Source organism: Mandrillus leucophaeus, unplaced genomic scaffold, assembly GCF_000951045.1.
Source record: "Mandrillus leucophaeus isolate KB7577 unplaced genomic scaffold, Mleu.le_1.0 Scaffold41, whole genome shotgun sequence".
Lineage (NCBI taxonomy): Eukaryota > Metazoa > Chordata > Mammalia > Primates > Cercopithecidae > Mandrillus > Mandrillus leucophaeus.
In genome coordinates this window covers 179,524-191,520 of record NW_012104365.1, presented here as the reverse complement: position 1 = coordinate 191,520, position 11,997 = coordinate 179,524, and positions in this window count along the sequence as shown.

Below are 11,997 nucleotides of genomic sequence, written 5' to 3'. Positions count from 1 at the left end.
GTGAATACAGCTTCAAATATCTGCAGCTTCGGGAAGCCAATGCCATCCAAATGGTGTCTTATGTTAAAGCAATAGAGGAAAAGTGAGAAATCTTTTCTACCTCCACCTCCCACCCAGTCCCCTCCTTAAAAGGAAAAAGAAAATAAGGTTTCTGTACACTCAAGTTCCCACAGTGATATAATGTAAGTTTTTAAAACAACACAAACATTGACCTTGGCAGATGGCCCCGTGGAAAGAATAGGCATTATCGACACAACAGAATGGCTTAAAAAGACAAGGTGCCTCCCCAAGGAAGCAGAGAACGTGGCGGCTTTGCAAGAGTCTATTCACAGGACGCCAGAGTCAACAGGCCCTGGCCCCTGCAGGCCTGAGGGGGCCCCAGACAGCCCCTCCCGCAGCCGCCTCCTGGACCTGTCTGTCCTTGGGTCCTCAGGGTGCCTTCACTTGTTGATTGTGACCTTATGGATTTGAGAACCCAGCCGGGGTGTGCTTTCCGCCAGGCCCAGGGGGGCCACAGTGGCACCCTCTGCCCCTCAACCCGGCAGGGCACACAGGCACACTTGGTGGCCGAGACTTCTGTCCCATTTAGGATTGAGGAGCAGACCCTGGGGAGCTAGCCAAAAACTGTTAGCTGATCAGTGAAGGCTCTAGTCACTGGAAAAGAGAGAGGGAGGGAAAGGGAGAAAGAGAGAGGGAGGGAAAGGGAGAAAGAGAGAGGGAGGGAGGAAAGAGGGGAAAGGAGGGAGGGAGAGAGGAGGGAGGGAGAGAGGCTTCCTCTCAAGCCAGCACGGGTCCGAAATCCAGCTCTGCCCTTTCTAACCACAAGACCTTGTAGGTGTTCCCCAAACCACATTTGTGACACAAGAGCCAGTGACAGTTCCTGGCTTGCGGGTTGTTGGAAGGCAAAAAGGAAGCTACTGCTTTATAAACACACACTTAGGTCAGCGCCTGGCCCAAGGCTGGCACAGTGACTGTTTTACCAGGGGGACATGAAGCCAGGAAGGCATGGCAGGCAGGTGGCTCCAGGTGGGACCTGAGGGAGGCCCACAGGTTCTGACTGGGGGCTGTTGGCGAGCGTCCTGCTCCAGGCTCCAGCTCTCTGGAAGGGAATGCGTGTTGCCTCCACGCCCTGGGAGACACCAGGCTGGGCCAGAGCCAGTCCTGGCCTCATGGCCTGTCTGCAGCACAGAGCATTTCCTAGGACCTCAGGGCCAGGAGCCCAGGCCTGTACTCATCTCCTCTACAGAGGGGGAACCTGAGGCCCAGAGAAGTCATCACCTGCCCAGTTCGAGCTCAGTGTCCCCCACTGGCTGGAGACAGCCAAGAAACCCTGTGCAGCCCCACCTCCCTCCCCTGGCACCTCTGCCTGGGGGCTCAGTGGCAGGGTGCATGCCACATGGTCTCTGGGCCTGTGCCCCGTCCAGCCATGTCCCAGCCGGGCAGGCTGCTGCTCTGGCCATCCTCTCTGGGGCCCAGGCAGAAGGAAGTTTCCACAGAGGTGCTCTGAGCTCACGGAGCCCGAGGGCCTCCCAGGCCTTGTCTAGTCGTCAGCTCTGATTAGTGCCACCTGTCCTGTTTATCTGGATCTTGCTGCCTAATCGAATCCTGAGTTCCTTAGTCACCCTGCTTACACATCCAGAGGCAACAGACAAATTTTAGGAAAATGCTCTTGCAGAGAAATGTAAGTGCCAGGGCCTGGGCAGCGTTGCATTCCTGTGCCCTCTGAAACCTCCCAGGCAGAGTCCTTTCCCTGGGTCCTGGGTGGGGGTTCCAGAAGCTTCCCTGAGATATTGACACAAAAGGAATCTCTGCTGTCAGTGTCTACAGCTATAAAATGGGATGGCAACCACAGCTAATGACGAAGGCAGCCAAGGTGTCGGTGGGCTTCATCCCCACGACAAGCAGGTACTGAGGGCTGGCAGGGCCCCAGACTGGGAGGTGGCGGGCAGGAAGCAGGCAAGGCAAAGCCCCCAGCCCACAGAGCTTGTCATGTTTCACAGGGAGAAGGACAAGAAACACACACACACACAGAATGGTTGTTGGTGATTAGAGCGACACAAAAATGAAACAGGGATATGATGATGAGAAGACCTGGGGAGGGGAGGGCGTGGGACGTCCACTTCAGCCTGGGTCATCTGGGAAGACCTGTCAGGGGAGGGGATGGTTGACTGGGGGACTTGGAGGTTGAGAAGGCCCCAGCCATGGGGAGAGAGTTCCAGGCAGTGGAATGGCCTGTGCAAAGGTCCTGAGGTGGGCCAGGCTTGCTGTGTTCTGGAACACCGGGTGGCCAGTGGGCTGACGACAGGGGAGAGGCAAACAGTGTGGACCATATGGGGCCTTGTAAGGTCTCCGTGGGATTCCAGGAGAGTGAGTCTGCACTGTGGGTCCGGACCAGGAAAGTGAGGGGCTCACCGTCTGTCCGGGAAGTCGTGGGAAGAGGACAGACTCCTCCCTCTCCACCTCAGCCAGGTCAGGCATGGAGAGGGCAAGGAAGCAGCTGGCTGCAGTGGCCCAGGCTCCCTGCACGTGGAGCTGGGTTATGCATGGAGGACACATTGCTCTGAAGCCAGTGCTCAGACAGGGGTGTTCCATGGAGACCTGAGCGCCCTGCCACTGTGCAAAGTGCTTCACATGCTTGGTTGGTGCTCCTGCCCTAGGCTGCCACTTGGCCCCTCCTCTGGAGCCCAGGACAGCCCTTAGTGGTTGAGGCTAGAACCAGACCAGATGTCCAGGAGAAGCAGTTAGGGGTCAACCTTGAACCTTACCATTCTTTACAGTTTCCCCCCAATTAGCATCATTGACCCCCAGGGTCCTGTGCATGTAATAATTAACAATCTTAATGAATAATAATCATAGCTTTTGATAATCAAGCAAGCACTCAAAGCATTTATTGAGAGCTTACTGTGTGCCAGGCACTGGACTACACATCCTACACAAATCAACCCATCTAATCTACACAAAGCTGCATGAGACAGGTGCTCTGATCAGCTCTGCTTCCAGATGAGAGAAACGGAGGCACAGAATAGTCAAGCAACTTGCCCAAGGTCACATAGCTGGCAAGTGGCAGAGCCAGGAAGGGACCTCCAACAGTATGGCTCCCAAACCCAAGCTCATAAGCAATCCTTCCTCTGCGACACCTGCTGTGCGTAATCATAACAGCAAAGCAGCTGAAATTTGTTGGACACCTGCTACGTTCCAGGAACCATCGCTGTAAGCTTTTGCCATTCTTGATCCCTGCAAGGAGCCTTTTAAGGCATTTTTTCCTAATAGCTCTCTCTGGTGACATTTTAATGCCACAGGTACACTGGGTATCTGTTTAAGTACTGTTCATGTATCCATGCTTTAAACGTAAAGAATAAAATATGCTTTTCCCCCTTGGGAAGCAAATTCCATCCTGTTGGGACTGCACGCTCCGCCCAGACGAGCTCATTCATTCCTCGACAACTCCACAGGTGAGGAGGACGATGGTGCCTGTTTTGTGACGAGCCTGCAGTTCAGAGAGGTTCAGGGCTTGTCCCAGGTTGCATGGCTCAGCGGTGGTGAAGGGACCCCACCCGAGTCCACCTGTCCTGGGTAACGCTGAAGTCAGTCCTCCAGCTTAGGCAGGCCACAAACCTACACCTGCTGCCTGCTTAACTGTTTGAAAGGGCAAATGTGACTCTCCACCAGATTGGAATCTTTGGTTCTGCTCCCCATGACTTGTACTTGTAGCTGTGAAGGACTCCAGGGTTGTACTTGTAGTTGTGAAGGACTCTGGGGTGTCAACAGGCCTTCAAAAGGCTGAAATGAGAGCAGGAGTCAGAGAACTACCACCCAGGAGATGGAAACATTAAGTGACAATCTACCAGGCCCTAAAGGAGTCTGACGAAAGAACTGATTCACAACAGAACCCACCAGAATCATGGCCTGAGACTTAGCACCTCTCTTTCAGATGGTGTTGGCTAAATGTCCACAAATCCTTGTCCCCTGACCCCTTCCTCCTCTTCTGGGCTCTTCATGAACCCTTCCCCTATCCTCCTGGTAAGGACCCTCTCCCCGCTGCATGGGAGCTCCCATAGCCCGTGGCAGGAGGGGTGATCATAAACCAGGCCAGAATGAAGGGAGACAGGACAGAACTGAGGGCTTGGAATTCGCATGTGGTGCCCACAATGCTCTGTCTCTTGCTCCTTCCACCGTGGCCCATGTCCCCGCTCAGACCCATTATTTTCATGTGACACGAGCACGCCAAACCTGCTGCCAGCTAGTTGAGGGTTGTCCTTTAACATCCTTGGAAGCGCTTGTTTGGCTGAAATGTGGGGCGGGGATGGAGAGATGTGGGAGGTGAAGGGTGGAGAGTGTGGGTGTCCGCTGCAGGCTTGGGATCTTGTTTTCCCTTTGGCCTTTGTTCTGCCACCTGGTGATATCCCTGTGTCCTCTGGGCCTGGGATATGAGCCCGGAAGCAGGATGTGGCAGGGAGGTGGGTGGCGGGATAGGGAAACCTCTCTCTTCCCTGCCACTGACAGGTTTCATCCCAGGTCTGCAGGGTGCCTTGGGTCAGGCCCAGGTGCTCAGCCCACCCTGGTAAGCAGGCAGCTTTCGTCGGCAAGAATGCTGTAATTGCCGTGTGGCCTGAGCACCCCATGCTAGGGGCCGAGGGAAGCCAGAGTGAGCCTGGTCAGGATGAGGACTCCAAGCATAGGCAAGCAGAGAGCTCACTGAGCGAATGCAGTGTTTGCCACAGCGCCAGACACAGGGATGCTCCACGTGTCGCAGCAAGGGCTGCTGTTGTCACTGTCTTTCCAGGGTTCATCATGATTATGCAAGCACTGTGCTCAGCGCTCCCCAGCTGTGGCCTCCATCCAGCCTTGTGGCAGCCTGGGAAGTGCTCCTGTTTCCATCTCTCTACACGAAACTGAAGGTCAGGGAGGCTCAGGGACTTGGTCAAATCTGAGTAGAGAAGATGGGATGTGAATCCAGGACTGCCTGACTCTGTGCCCCAGGGCTTTAAATCGTGTCTCTGAGCAGCCCCACCGTGCCACCCATCCTGGCCCTGACAGGGAGGGCGGGCAATGTATTGTGTTAACTGGGGAGACGAAGGGAAGACCTACTTCTCCATTCATCCTCAACTCCTGAGCTTGGCCCCAAGGAGACACTGCATGTGTCTCCAAGTGTAGATGGAGGACCCTGAGCATCAGGATGTCCAGGAAACGAGATAAAAATGCACATTCCTGGGCCTCACCTCACCTCCACTGACCCTGAGTCTCTGGGCAGCCGATACCTTCCCCAGGTAGGGAGTTAGCAAATGAAAACACAGGACACCCAGTTAAATTTGAATTCCGAGTGAACAATGAATAACTTTTTAGCATTAGTATGTTCCAAATATTTCCTGGGATATACTTACATTAGGGGATTACTCATTATTTACCTGCAATTAGAATTTAACTGAGTGTCCTGTATTTATTCTGGCCACTCTTTTTCCAGGTAGCACAGATGCCTGAAGAACAAGAGCTCTCCCATGGACTCATGCCCTTTAGGAGCCCAAATTGAGCAGGTCCTTGTGAGTCCACTGCACAATGACCCTATTCCAAGTTCATGGCTCCAGCATGAGAAACATAGGTGAGGCCCCTCCCCTCAGGAAACTCACATTCCAGCTGCACCTCCCAGGGTCCCTGCCGGCTTTCACAGGTGGGAAGACTGAGGCCCAGAGAGGGCAGGCTGGTGGAGGAGGCCCACAGGCTGGTTGGACCCCCGGGGGGAGCCCCTGCCCCAGGCAGTCCTTCCTGGTAGACCAGGGCCATCTGGGCTCAGACTCCAACACCTGGCATCTGCCGAGCAGGAAGTGGCTCACCCTGCCCCACTGGGACCGCTTCCCGCCTACGTTGGCCAGATGGCTGGGCAGAGCTGGGGAGTAGCGGGGCTGGGGGCTGCACCGGAGCCAGTCCAGATGCCTTCGCAGGGCATGGAGCAGCAGTCAGCTCTGTTTTCACTCCAGTCTTGGAGAGCAGCGTTTCTGGGCAGTGGAATACATACATAGGCATAACGCTCACAGCCCTGGGGCTGTTTCATTTCAAAGAAACCTAAGGTTTGGAAAGAATCGAATTAAGCGTCTCTCTGCAGTTTAATCTTGCATGAAATGTAATTGCTTGTGAAACTTGGCTCATCCCCAACCAGGAGCCAAGGGGTCAGTGGCTCTGCCGGGACTTGTGTGCGTGTGGGTGGAGGAGGCCATGGAGGTCCCGAGGGGCTTTTCCGGAGCAATGCCAGAGCTCATGAGCTGATCCTCTCTCCTCTTCAATCCAGTACCCACCCCACCTCATCCAAAACCCTCTCACTGGTGCTTAGGAATTGTAGGAGTTGACTCTCTTCCCCCAGGTTCTAGAGGCAGACAGTGCAGAGTCCCAGTCCCTGGACTAATTCTATGACCCTGGCACATCACTTCATCTTTCTGAACATTTATAAAATCCATAAAAAGGAACTGATCATTGCTTCACTGTAGGATTGTCATGGGATTACATGAAACCCAGCTCCCAGTGCTCCATGGATGCTGTCCGAGCTATGGTGCTGCTTTGATCAACTCTCATTTTTGTGTTGGCCCAGTGCCATTGTCCTCACAAGAAGCCCCATGAAGGCAGGAATTTTCTTTTGTCTGCTATGGAATCACCAGCATTTAGCATCTGGAACAGCTCAGGCTCCAGGAATGTTTTCAGTAAATGAATTCATGAGAAAATGGATGTCTCAGAGTCTGGGAGAAGCTGGAGTATAGTTTCAAGGAGCTGATGACAACCTGGAAGGAGAAGGGGGATGAGGGAGTGTGTGGTCCACAAAGTGCTTTGAAAAATATTCCCGCCTGAAGATGGGATCATCATCCCTATTTCAAGGTAAGGAAACTGAGGCTGAGAAGGGAGAATCAAATTCACTCAGGAAGCTCTTTGAAAAACACTGTTGAAAAAATGAAAATACAAACACGATTTCCAGTTACCAAGAGGGTCTCCAAATATTCTCACATCTTGTTGTTCATCCATGCCCTTGTGCAATGTCCTCCTAGATTGAATAGGGCTAACCTGTGTTAACCTAAACAGGTTTTTGTAGAAACGACCATGTGAGACTTCTGAGGCTAGGCCTGACTTTCTCTGAGGTGCTCACTCAAGGGAAAGCCAGCAGCCATGTTGTAAGGACGCTCAAGCAGCGCTCTGGAGAGGCCCGTGTGGAAAGGAGCAGAAGCCTCCTGCCAGTGACCAGCACCACATGAATGAGCCACTTTGAAGGCAGATCCTCTGGACCTAGTCAAGCCCTCAGATGACTGCAGCCCTGGCTGGTACCTTAACTGCAAACTCATGAGAGACCCCAAGCCAGGACCACCCAGCTGAACTGCTTCTGAATTCATGGTCCACAGAAACTGTGTGAGATAATAAATGTATATCATTTTAATTACCCAAGTTTGGGAGCAATTTGTTATGCAGTAGTAGATACCTTATAAACAATGCACAATTGGAAAAAAATGATTGCCAGACACACATCTAATAACACATATATTCAGAATATATGAGGAGCTCTCTCAGCACAGGAATCAGAAAAACAACTTAAGAAAATGGGCAAAAGATTGGAACCAGCATTTCACAAAAGATATATGAATCGACAATAAACACATGCTAAACATCATTACTCATTTAAGAAACTTAAATTAAAACCATACAGAGATACATCTACACACTTATTAGAATAGAAAAAATAATTTAAATCTGACAATAGCTAGTGCTGACGAGGATATAGAGCAACCAGGCCTCCCATTTATTACTGGTACAGATGTGAAACGGTGCAGCTGCTTTGGAAAGCAGTTTGGCAGCTTCCTATAAAGTTAACCGTATATTGATTTTATGACCTGGCAATCCCACTTACAGGTACTCACACAAGAAAAATGAAAATTCACGTTTGCAAAAACTTGCACGTGAATGTTTATAATGGTTTTATTTGTAGTTGTCCAGTCTGGAAACAACTAAATGTCCCTCAACAAATTGTGATATATCCTTGCAATGAACACCGCTCATTATTAAAACTACTGATACAGGCACCATGCAGATGGATATCGGGTGCATTCCGCTGAGTGACAGAAGCCAGACTCAAAAGGCCAAGTACTATGTGATTCCAGCCCCATATGATCCAACACATGCCAGGCTGGAAAAGGCAAAATTATGAGGAGAGAAAACAGACCAGTGGTTTCTGGGGGCCAAGGGCTAAGGGATTTTGGGGGCAGCTTGACTCCAAAGAAGCAGAGGACACTTTCTGGAGTGATGCCACTGTTCTATATCTTGACTGCGGCAGTGATCACAAGATTGTAAGTGTTTGTCACAATTCCTGAAACTATGCACCTAAAAAGGGTAAACTTTAATCTGGATAAATTATACCTCCATAAACTCGACCTTTAAAAAAATCTGTCATTTGACAAGAGTGTCAAGACCGTCCAGTGAGGGAAAAGAATAGTCTCTTCAGCAAATGGTAACGGAATGACTGGACGTCCACATGCAGAAGAATGAAATAGAAGCTCCTACCTCATGCCATACAGGAAGTTGATTCAAAATAGATCAAAGAGCTAAATGTAGGAGCTACAACTATAAAACTCTTAGGAGAAAACACAGGCGGAATTCTTCATAACCTGGGTTTGGCAAAGGATTCTTAGATACTACATCAAAAGCATAAGCAATAAAATAAAAAATAGATAAACTGGACTTCTTCAAAACTAAAAGTTTGGCTGGGCACGGTGGCTCAAGCCTGTAATCCCAGCACTTTGGGAGGCCGAGACGGGCAGATCACGAGGTCAGGAGATCGAGACCATCCTGGCTAACACGGTGAAACCCCATCTCTACTAAAAAATAAAAAAAAAAAAAAACTAGCCGGGCGAGGTGGCGGGCGCCTGTAGTCCCAGCTACTCAGGAGGCCGAGGCAGGAGAATGGCGTGAACCCGGGAGGTGGAGCTTGCAGTGAGCTGAGATCCGGCCACTGCACTCCAGCCTGAGCGACACAGCGAGACTCTGTCTCAAAAAACAAAACAAAACAAAACAAAACAAAACACACTAAAAGTTTTTGTGCTTCAAAGGACCCTATCAAGAAATTGAAAAGACAACACAGTGAATGGGAGGAACTATTTGCAAATGATATGTTTGATAAAAGAGTTACGAATAACTCATATAACCGAATAATAAAAAAGGCAATCCAATTTTAAAAGAAGCAGAGGGATCTGAATAGACATATCTCCAAGGAAGATCTATAAATGGTCAATAAGCATAGGAAAAGATGCTCGCCATTGTTTAGGGAAATGCAAATCAAAACCAAGATGAGACACCGTGTCACACCCACTAGGATGGCTAGAATCAGAAAGTCCAATGGCAACAGGCGTCAGCTCTCAGAGGATACGGATGAATTAGAGCCTCATGCGCTGCTGGTAGGAATTGAAAATGGTGCAGCTGCTTTGGAAAACAGTCTAGCAGTTTCTCAAATGATTAAACATAGAGCTACCACATGACCTAGAAATTCCAATCTTAGGTATATACCCAAGAGAAAGGAAAACATAAGTCCAAGCAGAAACTTGCACATGAGCGTTTATAGCATCGTTACTTATCATAGCTGAAAACAACCCAAATTTCCATCAACGGTGGATGGATAAACAAAACGTAGTATAGCAGACAATGGGATATTAATTATTCAGCCATAAAAAGGAATAATGTACTGATACCTGCTACAACACGAACTTCAAAAATACTCTGCTAAATAAAAGAAGCCAGTCACAAAAGGCAAATGTTGCATGATTCCATGTATGTCAAAGTCCAGAACATGGAAATCTATAGAGACAAAAAGTAGATTAGTGGCTACTTAGGGCTGGGTGTGGGGCATGAAGATCGAGGTGTGATAGTTAAATGTTATATGGTTTCCTTTTGAAGTGAAAGTCTGTTAAAATTGACTGTGATGACAGGCGCATAGATCTGTAAATATATTAAAAACCCTTGAACTATACCCTTAAGTGGGTAAATTGTGTAAGTTATGAATTATATCTCAGTGAAGCTTTTCTTAAAAAAAAAAAAAAAAAGAAAGAAAGAAAGAATTAAAAAATAAAAAAGATACCCAGGCCCTGTTGGGCTGAAGATTGAATCACTAATCAAAGGCCCAGGCAAGGCTGCTGCACTCAGAGAGGTCCCTAATGGGCCACATATCTTCCTGGCTAAAAATCTGTCTCGATGGTATTATTTTCAAGGTATTCTCTTCCTGTATTTTTCTCCTCTGTGGAACATGTGCCCCCAAAACCAGAAATTTTATTTTGGGGGGTAGACTTGGACCAGCCTTTGGTCTCTGTAACAAACCTCAGGTGTGGCCTCCAAGGTACAACCTGAGAGAATCCAGGAAGACGCTACCTCCACACCCAGCAGTGGACTGTCCACTGGGTGCTGGCTGCGACTTCACCCTGCAGTTCTGCCAGACAGCTGTTAACTGCCGTGACCCCCAGGGAGGGTGTGAGATACCAAGGCTTTGGGTGAAGAATTAGGTCATCTGATTATTTTGTCTCCTTGGAAAAGAAGAACCAGGGACACCCAGAGATGCATGGGGCTTACCTGCTCTTTGCGGGGGAAATTAAATCTGATCACGACTCAGGTCCTCTGATGGGTGACTGGAAAACCAGGTGATCTAAAGCAGGGGCGCTCCAAAGGTGGTCCCCTAGCAGCAGTAGCAGTTCCTCCTGGAAACCCTTTAGCAATACATGTTCTCAGGCCTCACCCCAGACCTGCTGGGTCAGAATCTCAGTGGGGAGGTCCACACAGCAATATGTGTTTTTATTTTTATTTTTAATTTATTATTATTTTTTTTTAGAGATGGGGTCTCACTATGTTGCCCAGGCTGACCTCAAACTCCTAGGCTCAAGTGATCCTCCTGCCTTGGCCTTCCAAAGTGCTGGGGTTGGAGGTGTGAGCCATCATGTCTGGCCCTAATCTGTGGTTTTAGAAGCCCTCCAGGATGTTCTGATGCAAGCTGAGAACCACTGAACTAATGGATGGGTTCATTCAACGGATGCTTACTAGGTACTCCCAGGTGTAGTTTGAATTGTGGGAGGCCCGAGGGTTAAATACAATGGAGAGGAAGTACAGTGGATGGAATGGTGGCCCCCAAAAGACATGTCTCAGAAACTGCTGAATAGGACTTTATTTGGAAAAAGGGTTTTTGAGACATGATTAAGGAGACTGATATGAGATCATCCTGGATTACCCAGTGATAAGTGTCCTTAAAAGAGTCAGAGAAGGGGAAGACACACAGAAGGCCAGGTGAAGATGAAGACAGGGATTGGAGCAATGCAGCCACAAGCTGAGACACACAGAAGGCCAGATAAATAGGCAAATAGGCAGGTAGATAGATGGATGAATGGATGGATGGATGGACGGACGGACGGACGGACAGACAGACAGATAGATAGATAAGCAGACAGGCAGGCAGATAGGCAGATAGATAGATCATAGCTGATAGATTAGATAGATAGATATTAACAGATAAATAGGCAGGCCGATAGGCAGCTAGATAGGCAGATAGGTAGGTAGGTAGATAGATAGATAGATAGATAGATAGAGAGAGAGATAGATATTAATAGATAAATAGGCAGGCAGATAGATATTGATAAATAAATAGGCAGGCAGATAGATGGATAGGTAGCTAGACAGGCAGATAGATAGAATGATAGAGAAGCAGGCAGATAGATAAATAGATGATAGATAGGCAGATAGATAGGCAGGCAGGTAGATATTAATAGATAGGCAGGCATATAGATACACAGGCAGATAGATAGGCAGACAGATAGATGATATATAGATAGATGAATAGATATTAATAGATAAATAGGCAGTCATATAGATAGGCAGACAGATACATGATATAGATAGATAAGCAGGCCGATAGATGACAGATTGATAGAAGATACGCAGATAGATAGATATAGAGATACACAAAGAGATGGAGAGATGAGAATAAAGGAAGAGAGAGAGAAA